Source organism: Ranitomeya imitator, chromosome 1, assembly GCF_032444005.1.
Source record: "Ranitomeya imitator isolate aRanImi1 chromosome 1, aRanImi1.pri, whole genome shotgun sequence".
Classification (NCBI taxonomy): Eukaryota; Metazoa; Chordata; class Amphibia; order Anura; family Dendrobatidae; genus Ranitomeya; species Ranitomeya imitator.
In genome coordinates, this window is record NC_091282.1 from 468,952,578 (window position 1) to 468,968,345 (window position 15,768).

Below are 15,768 nucleotides of genomic sequence, written 5' to 3' on the forward strand. Positions count from 1 at the left end.
GGTTAAATGCCGCTGTCAGCATTTGACAGGGGCATTTAACTAGTTAATAGCGGTGGGTGAATCGCGATTTCACCCGCTACTATTGCGGGCACTTGTCAGCTGTTCAAAACAGTTGACATGTCCTGGCTTTGAGGTGGGCTCAGCGCCAGAGCCCACATCAAAACAGGGGATCCGACCTCCGCAGTATTAGTATGGCGGAGGTCGGTAAGGGGTTAAAGGGATCCAGCCTCTTATGCACCTTTGGCAAGCACTAAAACGTAGCTATTACCGGATTTTTTGGAAATAAAAAATCCCTTTCATTTTAGTCAATTACTTCTGCTTCTAATCCAAAGGTAACTAAAGCCTCCAATTTCTCTTGAAACTGTTTCAACGGATTTTGAGCCGATTTTTCATAGCCCATATCAGAATGTAGTAATGAAAGGCACAGGCTAAAAAATTGATCTCTGTCCATTACTAACAAGTTGCCCCCTTTATTGGATCCTTTTATTACAATATCCTTGTTTTCAAAACTACAGAGACATTCCATCTCCTTCTTTGTAAGATTATACAGATAAAAGGATCTTTTTCTCCGCTAAACCCATGAGTTCAAAGAAGAGCAAATTAAGAGAAACATCAATGGAGCTTACATCTCCAGTGGGAGGAGGAATCCTAGTACTCTTGTTTTTGAGTGATGTAAAGAGACCTTACCCCTTAGATTTGAGATAGGTTCCCAAAGATGACAGAGTAATCTTACATCCTCCAACAGGTCATCATCTATACCTAGTTCCGCACAGTTTTTCATATCCTCCTTCATAAAATGTTTTTTCCATTTCAACTTCCTAACAAATAGATTATGGTCTTTTACTGTCTCAAAATAATCAAAATGTGGAGTATGTACAAGCCCCAACACTTACTTAGGACAAACATCTCCCCTTTCATTAACATTACAGACGAGATATTTACTATTTGGGGTCAATCGGTTTCTCAACTGTTCTCCCTCCCATCGATTGCCACCCTTGCATCTTGCTCTCCCCCTCCCGTTATTACTAGTTTTGAGCGAAAGTGCTCGCCACTACTTGGTACTCACCCGCGTATCACTATGCTCAGTGTACTTGACGAGCACCAAGTATTTCCGGGATTGTTCGGTGGGAGTTCAGGTCTCCGCCCTGCAATTCTGGCGTTATTTAGAGTGACAATGACAGTGCAGGGATTGTCAGCCATGCACTGTAATGCCGCAGCCATCTTTGTTGTTGTATTACAGTGATTGGCTGGCTGCACAGCATCATCAGGTGTATAAGAGACCTAGCGCCGCCTGACATGCCGCATTCTGTTCTGGACTTAGTGAATGTAGGGAGAGCTGCTGCTGAGATAGGGTCAGAAGCGTGCTTTTAATAGTTAGTGTAGTGCGGTGCTCCAGGGTCCTGGTAATCGCAGTGGTATTGCTTTCCTCTTGGGGAGAGTGATGTTACATTTGGAGGCAAGGAAGGATAACTGCACCCAGGTATCACAAACATGCAACACATTCACACTCCAGGCCACCAGGGGGAGCTTCTGCTCCTATTTATTAGGTTACTCCCCACATATATATAACTGGTAGTCTGTAGGGAAAGTTAGTTAGTTCCAGACAGGAGTCAGTTCCTGACAGAGCTCCAGTCAGGAGTTCTGTTAGTGAGTTCCAGACCAGAGTCTGAGGAGGACAGAAGGTTAACGGAGCTGTGCATGCCCTCAGAGCTGAAGCTCCCAGAAAGAGACATTAAAAGGCAGAAATATATTGCAGCAAGCGTGAAGGAAGTTGAAGCAAGGAGAGGATACCAGAAGGGGACCAGCCCCACTCAGGCTGCCCCCTTCTGAGGTGCAAAATCCTGGTAGCCAGAACACAGATGGAGTAAGGACCTCTACGCCTTATTTCAGAGACCGGCAGGACAGCTAATTGCAGGTTACCTGTCCACATCTACACTCTAGATCTATGAGATCGTATAAACAGGCTCAAGTCACCAGTTATATGGGTTTTGTCCTATCCTATATGGGGGACAGAGAGAGCAAAATACCACATCTGTGAGACCCTTTTGTGAAGCCATAGGCAGTAAGGGACTACACCACTGCAGCGCAAAGGAAGGCTACTGATTTCCACCTTGACAAGGGAACTCTGGACTTGTCTCCAAACCAGCCAGACTCTGCCTGCCCCGTGATCTGGTGCCCTGGACTGTTGATGCTGAAGTCTTCAGTAAAGTTAAAGAGACTGCAACCTTGTGTCCTCATTCTTCTCTGCACCTCTCATCATACCACCATCTATACTCCGGGAAACCCTGGGGACATACTTCATCTGTGGTAAGGTCTACCATCTAGCTGCCATAACATCACCCCAGCGGACCCTTTAAAGCACTGTCTGTCACCCTGACTGAATACCCCAAGTGGCATCATGAACATAAACTTTATCCCTTTAAAGACCTTTCCCTTTTACATGGGCCCCCTGGGTCACGGACTGGGTCGCAGCCACCGTGACATCCCCCTGTGAACCGCAGGGCAAGGTACAGAGTACCCCTAGCCCATGGGGCAACTCAGTAGGTCTGCAACTGTTCAGTCCACAACTCCTGAGAAACCAACAGTCTTTTTAAGGGCTAATTTGGGGGTCCTGCGATTGCAGCGCTAGGTAGGCAGGGGTGTCTATGTGCACATATCCACATCAGTGCTTTTATTCTAAAGCAATCCATGGGCCCCTTATATTAACATTTATTTACTTCTTCATACTGCCTACTACAGCCAGGTTATTGAACTCTAAGAATGTGCAAATCTACCATTTTTTTGTTCCGGACACCAGATGTGAGTGCGCTAAAAAAAAATTTTTCTTTTGTATCATAGCCAACTTGTTGACACACTTTAGTTGTGCCTCCCAAAAATCAAGGCCACATTTAGATCAGTTTGTTATCAGAGGCGGACGGCTGGTGTATCGTTGGTGGAAAAATCGTAGTTTCACAGGCATACGTATCATAGTTCTGTGTGCTAGCCTTGTTCTCCTTTTTCTTTTTTCAAACATTCACCCCCAAAAAATATTTTATAAAGTTTGATATGTCAGGCTGAGGGCTGGTGTATCTGTGCTCGAAACATCGTAGCTTCACAGGCATAAGTTCCATAGTTCTGTCTGCTAGCCTTATTCCACTTTTTTTTAAATTCTCCAAAAAACCTAAAAATGTTTTATACAGTCTGTTTTGTAAGGCTGAGGCCTGTTGTATCTGTGGTGGAAAAATCGTAGCTTCGCAGGCATAAGTTTCTTAGTCCTGTCCGCTAGCCTTGTTCCACTCTCTTTTTTTTTATTCTCCAAAAACCAAGTAAAATTTTATACAGTCTGTTATGTCAGGCTGAGGCCTTTTGTATCTGTGGTGGAAAAATCGTACCTTCGCAGGCAAAAGTTTCATAGTTCTGTGTGCTAGCCTTGTTCCACTCTTTTTTTTCCATTTAAAAATTCTCTAAAGCCCCCCCAATAAATTATACAGTCTGTTTTGTCAGGCTGAGGCCTGTTGTATCTGTGGTGGAAAAATTGTAGCTTCGCAGGCATAAGTTTCATAGTTCTTTCTGCTAGCCTTGTTCCACTCTTTTTATTTTTTTTAATTCTCCAAACCCCCCCCAAATAATTATACAGTCTGTTATGTCAGGCTGAGGCCTGTTGTATCTGTGGTGGAAAAATCATAGCTTCGCAGGCATAAGTTTATAAGTTTGTCTGCTAACGTTGTTGTACTCATTTTTAATTTTTTGCCAAATTTCACATACAAGAGAAAAAAAATTAGGCAGTCTGTTATCTATGGCTGCTGCCTGGTTACATAGTTACATAGTTATTAAGGTTGAAGGAAGACTTTAAGTCCATCTAGTTCAACTCATAGCCTAACCTAACATGCCCTAACATGTTGATCCAGAGGAAGGCAAAAAAAAAAAACATGTGGCAAAGAGTAAGCTTCACATTGGGGAAAAAAATTCCTTCCCGACTCCACATACGGCAATCGGACTAGTTCCCTGGATCAATGCCCTATCAAGGAATCTAGTATATATATCCTGTAACATTATACTTTTCCAGAAAGGTATCCAGTCCCCTCTTAAATTTAAGTAACGAATCACTCATTACAACATCATACGGCATAGAGTTCCATAGTCTCACTGCTCTTACAGTAAAGAATCTGCGTCTGTTATTATGCTTAAACCTTCTTTCCTCCAGATGTAGAGGATGCCCCCTTGTCCCTGTCTCAGGTCTATGATTAAAAAGATCATCAGAAAGGTCTTTGTACTGTCCCCTCATATATTTATACATTAAAATAAGATCACCCCTTAATCTTCATTTGGTGTATCGGTTGTGGAAAATTCATAGTTTCGCAAGCATATGTATCATAGTTCTGTGTGCTAGCCTTGTTCTCCTATTCTTTTTCCAAAAATACACCCCCAAAAAAATTAAAATGTATACAGTCTGTTAAGTCAGGCTGAGGCCTGTTGTATCTGTGGTGGAAAAAGCATAGCTTTGCTGGCATAAGTTTCATAGTTCTGTCTGCTAGCCTTGTTCCTCTCTTTGTTTTTATTTTAAAAATTCTCCAAAGCCCCCCAAAAAATTATACAGTCTGATATGCCAGGCTGAGGCCTTTTGTATCCGTGGTGGAAAAATCGTAGCTTCACAGGCATAAATTTCATAGTTCTGTCTGCTAGCCTTGTTGTACTAATTTTTAATTTTTTTCCAAATTTCACATATAAGAGAAAAAAAATTAGACAAGATTCCGTACTCTCGTCGTACGGTCAACTTGAAGTGGGGCCAGATGAGATTGCATGTAGAGATGCCCAAAACTTTGACCAGCCACAGTCACATGACAACGATGATGTGAAAGTGTCACAAGAGGTAGACGATGATGAGACACAATTGCCAGAAAGTCAAGAGGAAGACCAGGGTGCGGATGTGGAAGACGAGGTGGTGGATGACAAAGGGACTGAACCAACCTGGCAAGAGGACATGCAGAGCGAGGACAGCAGCACACATGGGGAAGGAGGCATAGCACCCCAACAGGCTGGAAGAAGCAGTGTGGTGGCCACAGACAGACGGCATGTATCTGTTCCCCGTAACACCAACATGAGAGAAGTTGCCATTCCAACTGTTAGATCTTCCTGAGTCTGGTTATTTTTTAAAGACTCTGCACCACTGCTTCTTCCACTGTTTTGCATAGAAGCCAATCCCCAGTCCATCATGCATATGAAGATGCATCTAGCTCTGCATCGGTTGTTGCCCACAGTTAAGCAGCACCATCATCATGCCCAACCACGTCCTTGTTCCAGCACATCCTTCAGTTGTTTATACCCCAGTCATTTGAACACAAGCAGAAATACCCAGCCAATGCCCCACAAGCCACAGTGCTAAATTCTAACATTTCTCGTCTGCTTGCGATCAAAATGTTGCCTTTCAGGCTCATTGAAATGGAAGCTTTCCACAAACTTATGGCGGCAGCCATCCCAAGGTACTCGGTCCCCAGTCGCCACTATTTCTCTCGGTGTGCCGAACCAGCATTACACTAGCATGTGTCCCACAACATTACCCATGCACTCAACAATGCTGTTACTGGGAAAGACCACCTAACCACGAACATGTGGACAAGTGCTTGTGGGCAGGGATGGTACATCTCACTGACGGCACACTGGATTAAGATAGTGGAAGACGGGACCCAGTCTGACCTTGGGATGGAACAAATCCTGCCTATGCCGAAGTTTGCGGGCCCTACGTCAAACAGGGTTGCCCCCAGAGTCTACAGCTCCTGCACCTCCTCCTCCTCTTCAGCCTCCATCTCTGAAATCAACACATCAGTCAGAAGCTGGAAGCACTGCAGCACTGCCAAGCGGCAACAGTCTGTGCGGAAGCTAATCTGCATAGGTTACAAATGGCAGAATGCAGAAGAGTTGTGGACAGTGCTGAAAGAGCAGTCAGATATTTGGATGACACCACTGAAACTACAGCCAGGCATGGTTGTGTATGACAATGGCTGGAACCTGGTGGTGGCTCTGAGGCAAGGTGAGCTCACACACGTACCTTGCCTGGCCCATGTGCTTAACCTCGTGGTTCAACGTTTTCTGAAAAGCTACCCGGAGCTGCCGAATCTGCTAGTGAAAGTACGCCATCTGTCTGCCCATTTTAGAAAGTCAGCTACAGCTTTAGCAGCCCTTGCTGTGCTTCAGCAGCGTTTGCAGCTTCTAGCTCACCAACTGGTGTGTGATGTCCCCACGCATTGGAACTCTACGCTGCATATGTTGGAAAGGATTTTTGAGCAGAAGAGGGCAGTTGTTGACTACCAACATCAACAAGGCCGCCGATATTCAGTTCAGACTCCACACATAAGATGTCAGGAGTGGACATGGATGTCAGACATATATACCATACTACAAAACTTTCAGGACTGCACCATGATGGTGAGCCGTCATGACGACATAATTAGCATCACCATCCCACTTCTCAGCATTCTGAAAGCCTCTCTGCTCACAATTATAGAGGATGGATTACAGGCAAAGCATGAGGACATGGGTCAAGGAACCATACAGGGGATTACACTGAGCCAGCCTCATGCCTTTCAAATGTGGATTGGTAGGTAATGAGGAAGAGGGAGTGGAGGAAGAAAAGGAGCTACTTTCATGTGCTATAGACAGTACTACAAGCACAGCTGTCATACCGTTTGTTCAGAGGGGATGGCCTGAGGACATGGAGGAGGAGGATCAGGAGGAAGAGGATAGCATGGTCAGTCTTCCTGTTGGTGAGGACACGGAAGTCTTGCCTGTTAGCAGTCTGGTACGCACGGCTGACTTTACATTGTGCTGCATTTCACGTGACCCTCGCATTATAAAAATTTTGGGTGACACTCATAGCTGGTTAGTAACACTTCTAGACCCATGCTACAATCTCTTCTGCCAGAGGCAGAGAGGTATACTAAAATGTTGCAGTACCAAAGGGCCCTTGCAGTGGAATTACTTAGAAAATTGCCATGTGAGAACGCTGGCAGCAGACATCAGAATTTGTTGTACAACCAAGGAGTCTAAGCGAGAGAGACAGAAGTACAATCCAGCTCAGGCAGGGGAACAATGGTAAAGTTGTGGGAGAATATTCTGAGACCATCCCATCGTGCTGGCACAGAGGCAAGGGGTGCTGTCACAAGACGTTAAATTTTTGCGAAGATGGTGAGGGAGTACCCTGCAGATCGTACAAACGTCTTCCGTGATTCCTCTGTGCCTTTTAATTATTGGGTATCCAATCTGAACACGTGGCATGAACTGGCTCTCTACGCCTTGGAGGTCCTGGCCTGCCCTGTTGCTAGCAATCTTTCAGAGCGGGTTTTTAGTGCCGCTGGTGGAATTATAACAGATAAGCGCATCCGCCTGTCAACTGAAAATGCTGACAGGCTGACTCTTATAAAAATTAGCAAGGGTTGGATTGGGCAAGATTTCTGTACACCACCAGGTGAAAACAGCGAAATGTAACCTGTATTACATTGTCTTTTTCGTGGAGGTGTATTGTAATGCACCTCTCCCCAACCACACATGGCTCTCCGCTTCCTGATTTCACCTGTTTGGTCTTATCCTCATCCTCACCATCCATAACCAGTACAACACCAGGGTGAACTTATTCTGTGATGCAAAAGTCACTTAATTTTTGTACAAGGGTGTTTTTCAGATGCCCGTTACTAATTAGAAACCAAAATAAAATCCCCCAGAGGAAATGGCCATCAAAATGAGATGTACGTATATTTTTTACCATTTATTCTTATAGATTCCAGTTTTAATATCTCAGCACCATCCTTTTATGACCCAGTGTATACCTCTACAATATGAAAATATTAAAATACTAACATATATATTTTTTATATCCCTGTCTCTGAGCTTTTGCTAGGGACAAACATGTTTCGTTGGACACAATCTGGCATCTTATACAGTATATGAACCTGTGATCGTCCCTTATTGTTTTTTGTGTAGTTTTGCACATATTGCTTGGCACCTTTTATTTGCACATTGTTAATGAGTACACGCATATACACTCTATTTATTTTCAATTTAACATTTGCACTCTTTCTACTCACTAGCTGTATAACCCCTTTTTTATGCACACCATTATATATGCTTTTAAAGGCTTATTTTATATTAGACCCATTTTGTTTTGTGGCTTTTTATAATATATAATATATTTGTATATATATATTTTATATTTAGATATTTCTGCTAGTTTTGTGAGTCCAGGAGACGGCTTTTTGATTTTTTATACAAGTTCCGAGTGGTCTGCCACTTCTCTCTCCTTTTAGCAATGGGATTTCAGTTTATTATTCATATTATTCAGCTTTTATATTGATCTTTTTTTAGAATATTATTATTTCTACCTCATAAACTGTTGCTATTACGTTCTTTCAAAAAATCCTGAAGAATAATGTCAGGCCATCTGTTCGTGACCTCAAGCTGGAAAGTACTTGTGTTATGCAGCTGGCCAATGATCCAAAACACAACAATAAGTGCATCTCTGAATGGCTTAAGAAAAACAAAATTAAGATTTTAGAGTGGCCCAGTCAAAAACCTGACCTTAATCCGATTGGGATGCTGTGGCATGACCTTGAAAAAATGGTTTATGCTTGGAAACCTTCCTTCAATGTGGCTAAATTACAACAATTCTGCAAAGTTGAGTGGGCCAAAATTCCTCCAGAGCATTGTAAAAGACTCATTGCCAGTTATCGCAAATGCTTGATTGCAGCTGTTGCCACTAACGGTGAATTAATCAGTTATTAGATTTAGGGGACAATCAGTTTTTCACACAGGGTGTTGTAAGTTTGGATATCTTTTACCCTCAATAATAAAGACCTTCATTTAAAAATTGCATTTTGTGCTTACTTGTGTTATCATTGTCTAATATTTAAATTTGTTTGTGTGACAAGCATGCAAAAGAATAGGAAATCTTAAAGGGGCAAATATGTTTAAACACAACTGCATAAGTTCATCAAACACTGAATCTCCAACTTCACTGGCTTTATTTATGATAAATTTAGAGAGCTGCAGGCATGGTAGAAACACTCATTCCTGTTTTTCTTTAGGCTGATAACACATCTAATGTTGGAACTTGTTACTTTTCTACAATTTATTAAAATATATTTTGTTTACAGGAAAACCCCATTTAAAAACACCATGAGCCAAAAAATTGTTCTGTGTAATAATAATTTTTATTATTAAATTACAATATTACAATAATAATTGTAATAATTTACAAGCAAAACGGCTGCAATATTTAAAAATCCAGTCAATATTTTAATTTAGAATGAAACACAAACTTTAGTTTGCTATAAATATTTTGCCAGTCTAAATTATTTAACGTTAATTACCCACTAATTTGAGAAAAATTGATATACTTTTCTGCATCATACTGTATTTAGCTTGTAAATGCATCATAGTTTTACAGTGTAGCGATAAATGTCCTCAATTTCTTTTTCAGTAAGAATAAATAAGAATATGCTGTTTTCTAGTATTTCAGCATACAATTACTCTTCAAATGATTTTGGGTGATGAGCCAGTGATGAGATGACAGGTGCTGATAGGTGGGAACAGGTTTCCAGAATGCAATCATTTTTTTTGGACCATTTCATTTTTTGTTCTTCATAATAGTAGGAAATCATTCTTTTTCCATTTGCATCAAAATGTTTTCTAAAATGACCTGTTCTTTTTCTACTTTGATTTTATTTCAGTGATCTCTTTTCAAGATCTGGAGTGGTTTTTTTTGTAACTAGTCTGTGATCAGAGACTCTTTTACATTATAATTTTGTTCTAAGAATGATTATCACATGCTTTATTGAAAATAATTGTATTTACTAATATTGAAAAATATATATATATATTATTAGTTAAACTTTTATCTGTAACTTAAGGAATATGTTTCTAAGGCATCATACAAAAATATTTAAAATAGCTTACCAATTTTCTATTCTATATTAAACTTACTATGATCAATGTTTCAGAAACATTTCAATACTGAAAAAAACTTCTGATTGTAGGGATAAAACATTCTGGATTGTGATGTTAACAAATACAAAAAGTGATGTCTAAAAAGATTAGAAAGTAAATGTTTTTTCTAGTTAAATAAAGTGTCAATAAACACTGTGTCACCCCCAATTTGCTAAGTCAAAGCTATATGACCTCTCCTGTAAAGTTCCTATTCTACACTATTTTAGACTTGGGAAATTATCTGGCTGTATCGGCAATTACACTGCTATGGGATGTCTTTTTCTCACAAAGTGAAAAAATACCAAATATCAATATGCATAATATGTGTCTAGATATTAAGGAGGTATACAACAAACCCTGCGTCCAAATCCTACTTTTATACTTGCAGCAGTAATTTACAGTAGCTTAGAAAAATATATCTTTTTTTAAAGGTATACATACACAGATTTAGATAGTCTTTTACATTATATTAGCACTTTACATTCAGAAAGTTTTGAGGAGTCATGGCTGCATGCACGTGTCTCCCAGCGTTACTCATTTCTAACTAATATAACAGTTTGTGTGACAATCTAAGACATCATTTCTGCTGAAAAAGAGCATGGACATCACCTCTAAACACCATACATTGATATAATGCTGCTAGGCAAAAATAAATGTATATAACTGAACAAGGGATTCTTAGTTTAACATTCTGATCAGACTGTACGAATCCCACTGCTACATCCTTAACGGAGCGGAGCCATGCACTAACCAATGCCTCAGTGACAATGCACCAGCATGGCAGATGGCCTGGTGCCTCATTGCACCCATTCTGCAAGACAGAGTCCCGATGACTCCAGACCGCACTGCACCACCATCAAAAACCACAGCAACAATGGCCTCCACAGAGCACCAACACCAAATGACAGGAGTATAGCAACTCACCTTCCACAAACTCTCCAGTGAGAGCAAAAATAGGCTAGACCCCTTTTTTGCAGTCTCCTGCTAAATAAAATCACCTGTGCTAAATGGGAGGAGTTCACATTCAAAGAAAAAAAGGACAGATCATGCAATATGCTGAAAAAGGGAATGGACAGCACCTCAAAAAATCATACATTGATCTAATGCCGCTAGGCAAAAATACATAGAACTGAACATTAGGTTCTTAGTTTAACATTCTGGTCAGGCTGTATGAAGCCCACTGCAACGTCACGGCAAATTAAAACATGGTAAAAAATGGTAACTAAAACACAGAGAAAATAAAAGATCCAGCGATGTAGGAAAAAATAAAACTTCTCATTTATTGTAATGTATTAAAAACATGCTGTTAGTATTGGCGGATTCCACTAAGTAAAATATAAAATAAAGTGCAAAAGCAACCCGGGGTTCACCGTGCAGAAATAAACCTGCTGCTAGTGTACAATGATGAAACAAAACAGCGAGCATTACTTTAACCCCTTAGCGACCGCCGATACGCCTTTTAACGGCGGCCGCTAAGGGTAATTAAACCACAGCACCGTTAATTAATGGCGCTGTGGAAAAAGTCCATAGCGCCCCCCAGAGGCCGATTTTCTCCGGGGTCTCGGCTGCCGAGGGTAGCCGAGACCCCAGAGAACATGATTCGGGGGGTTTTTAACCCACCCCGCATTTGCGATCGCCGGTAATTAACCGTTTACCGGCGATCGCAAAAAAAAAAAAAAAAGCGATCTCTTTTTAATTTCTCTGTCTTCCGATGTGATCGCACATCGGAGGACAGAGAAAAGGGGTCCCAGGTGGCCCCCCAATACTCACCTAGCTCCCCCGATGCTCCTCGTGTCTCCCGGTGGGCGCCGCCATCTTCAAAATGGCGGGCGCATGCGCAGTGCGCCCGCCGGCCGGCACCGGAAGAATCTTTGGGGTCTCGGCTGCCAGGGGTAGCCGAGACCCCAAAGAGCACGATCGGGGTCGGTATTACCGACCCCTGTTTTGCGATCGCCGGTAATTAACTGTTTACCGGCGACCGCAAAAAAAAAAAGTAAAGTGTAATTCTCTGTCCTCTGATGTGATCGCACATCAGAGGACAGAGAAATAGAGGGATTCGGGGACCCTAGCATACTCACCTAGGTCCCTGGATCCTCTTGCTGCTCCTCCTGGCCGCCGGCAGCAGAACATGGCGGACGCATGCCCAGTGCGCCCGCCATCTGTCTCCATCTGCCGGCCGGCAGGAGAACAGCAGTTGGGGCTAAAATTAGGGGTAGGGTTAGGGGTAGGGTTAGGGGTAGGGTTAGGGGTAGGGTTAGGTTAGTGGTAGGGGTAGGGTTAGGGGTAGGGTTAGGGTTAGGTTAGGGTTAGGGGTAGGGTTAGGGGTAGGGTTAGGGTTAGGGGTAGGGTTAGGGGTAGGGTTAGGGGTAGGGTTAGGGGTAGGGTAGGGGTAGGGTTAGGGGTAGGGTTAGGGGTAGGGTTAGGTTAGGGGTAGGGCTAGGGTTGGGGCTAAATTTAGGGTTAGGGTTGGGGCTAAACTTAGGGTTAGGCTTCTTTCACACTTACGTCGGTACGGGGCCGTCGCAATGCGTCGGCCCGACATACCGACGCACGTTGTGAAAATTGTGCACAACGTGGGCAGCAGCTGTAGTTTTTCAACACATCCGCTGCCCAATCTATGTCCTGGGGAGGAGGGGGCGGAGTTACGGCCACGCATGCGCGGTCAGAAATGGCGGATGCGACGTACAAAAAAACGTTTCATTGAACTTTTTTTGTGCCGACGCTCCGCCAAAACACAACTGATCCAGTGCACGACGGACGCGACGTGTGGCCATCCGTCACGATCCATCGGCAATACAAGTCTATGGGCAAAAAACGCATCCTGCGGGCACATTTGCAGGATCCGTTTCTTGTCCAAAACGACGGATTGCGACGGAATGCCAAACGACGCAAGTGTGAAAGTAGCCCTAGGGCTAGGGTTAGGGTTGGGGCTAAAGTTAGGGCTAGGGTTGGGGCTAAAGTTAGGGTTAGAGCTGGGATTAGGGTTAGGGTTTGGATTAGGGTTCGTATTAGGGTTAGGGTTGGCATTAGGGTTACGCTTGGGATTAGGGTTAGGTTTGGGATTAGGGTTAAGGTTAGGGTTGTGATTAGGGGTGTATTGGGATTATTGTTAGGTTTGAGGTTAGGGTTGAGATTAGGATTAGGGGTGTGTTGGATTTAGGGTTTTGATTAGGGTTATGGTTAGGGTTGACATTAGGGTTGTTTTGGGGTAAGGGTTGTGATTATGGTTAGGGTTAGTGATTAGGATTATGGATGAGGTTGGGATTAGGGTTAGGGGTGTGTTGGGGTTAGGGTTGGAGCTAGAATTGGGGGGTTTCCACTGTTTAGGTACATCAGGGGGTCTCCAAACACGACAGCCAATTTTGCGCTCAAAAAGTCAAATGGTGCTCCCTCCCTTCTGAGCTCTGCCGTGCGCCAAAACAGTGGGTTACCCCCACATATGGGGCATCAGCATACTCGGGATAAATTGGACAACAACTTCTGGGGTCCAATTTCTCTTGTTACCCTTGTGAAAATAAAAACTTGGGGGCTACAAAATCTTTTTTGTGAAAAAAAAAATATTTTTTATTTTCACGACTCTGCATTCTAAACTTCTGTGAAGCACTTGGGCATTCAAAGTTCTCACCACACATCTAGATAAGTTCCTTGGGGGGGTCTAGTTTCCAAATGGGGTCACTTGTGGGGGGTTACTACAGTTTAGGTACATCAGGGGCTCTGCAATCGCAACATAATGCCCACAGACCATTCTATCAAAGTCTGCATTCCAAAAAGGCGCTCCTTCCCTTCCGAGCTCTGCCGTGCGCCCAAACAGTGGTTTACCGCCACATATGGTGCATCAGCGTACTCGGAATAAATTGGACAACAACTATTGCAGTCCAATTTCTCCTGTTACCCTTGCGAAAATAAAAACTTGGGGGTTACAATATCTTTTTTGTGGAAAAAAAAATATTTTTTATTTTCACGACTCTGCATTCTAAACTTCTGTGAAGCACTTGGGCATTCAAAGTTCTCACCACACATCTAGATAAGTTCCTTGGGGGGTCTAGTTTCCAAAATGGGGTCACTTGTGGAGGGTTTCTACTGGTTAGGTACATCAGGGGCTCTGCAAACGCAACATAATACCCGCAGACCATTCTATCAAAGTCTGCATTCCAAAACGGCGCTCCTTCCTTCCGAGCTCTGCCGTGCGCCCAAACAGTGGTTTACCCCCACATATGGGGTAGCAGCATACTCAGGACAAATTGGACAACAACTTTTGGGGTCCAGTTTCTCTTGTTACCCTTGTGAAAATAAAAATTTGGTGGCTAAAAAATCTTTTTTGTGGAAAAAAAAAATATTTTTTATTTTCACGGCTCTGCATTATAAACTTCTGTGAAGCACTTGGGCATTCAAGGTTCTCACCACACATCTAGATAAGTTCCATGGGGGGTCTAGTTTCCAAAATGGGGTCACTTGTGGGGGATTTCTACTGTTTAGGCACATCAGGGGCTCTCCAAACGCGACATGGCGTCCGATCTCAATTCCAGCCAATTCTACATTGAAAAAGTAAAACGGCACTCTTTCTCTTCCAAGCTCTGCGGTGCGCCCAAACAGTGGTTTACCCCCACATATTGGGTATCGACGTACTCAGGAGAAATTGCACAACAACTTTTGTGGTCTAATTTCTCCTGTTACCCTTGTGAAAATAAAAATTTGTGGGCAAAAAGATAATTTTTGTAGAAAAAATGCAATTTTTTTTTTCATGGCTCTACGTTATAAACTTCTGTGAAGCACATGGGGGTTCAAAGTGCTCGCCACACATCTAGATAAATTCCTTAAGGGGTCTAGTTTCCAAAATGGTGTCACTTGTGGGGGGTTTCCACTGTTTAGGTACATCAGGGGCTCTCGAAACGTGACATGGTGTCTGATCTCAATTCCAGCCAATTCTGCATTGAAAAAGTCAAACGGCGCTCCTTCATTTCCAAGCTCTGCGGTGCGCCCTAACAGTGGTTTACCCCCACATATGGGGTATTGGCGTATTCAGGAGAAATTGCATAACAAAATTTATGGTTACATTTCTGTTTTTACACTTGTGAAAATAAAAAAAATGGTTCTGAATTAAGATGTTTGCAAAAAAAAGTTAAATGTTCATTTTTTCCTTCCACATTGTTTCAGTTCCAGTGAAGCACGTAAAGGGTTAATAAACTTCTTGAATGTGGTTTTGAGAACCTTGAGGGCTGTAGTTTTTAGAATGGTGGCCCACTTCATTATTTTCTATCATATAGACCCCTCAAAATGACTTCAAATGTGATGTGGTCCCTAAAAAAAAATGGTGTTGTAAAAATGAGAAATTGCTGGTCAACTTTTAACCCTTATAACTCCCTAACAAAAAAAAATTTTGTTTCCAAAATTGTGCTGATGTAAAGTAGACATGTGGGAAATGTTATTTATTAACTATTTTTTATGACATATCTCTCTAATTTAAGGGCATAAAAATACAAAGTTTGAAAATTGCAAAATTTTAAAAATTTTCGCCATATTTCCGTTTTTTTCATAAATAATCGCAAGTAATATCGAAGAAATGTTACCACTAACATGAAGTACAATATGTCCCGAAAAAACAATCTCAGAATCAGCGGGATCCGTTGAAGCGTTCCAGAGTTATAACCTCATAAAGTGACAGTGGTCAGAATTGCAAAAATTGGCCTGGTCATTAAGTACCAAATTGGCTCTGTCACTAAGGGGTTAAACACACTGTGTTAATGCCACATAGTGTTATTATTATTATTATTATTATTATTATTATACATTTTTTAGTGCCATTTATTCCATGGC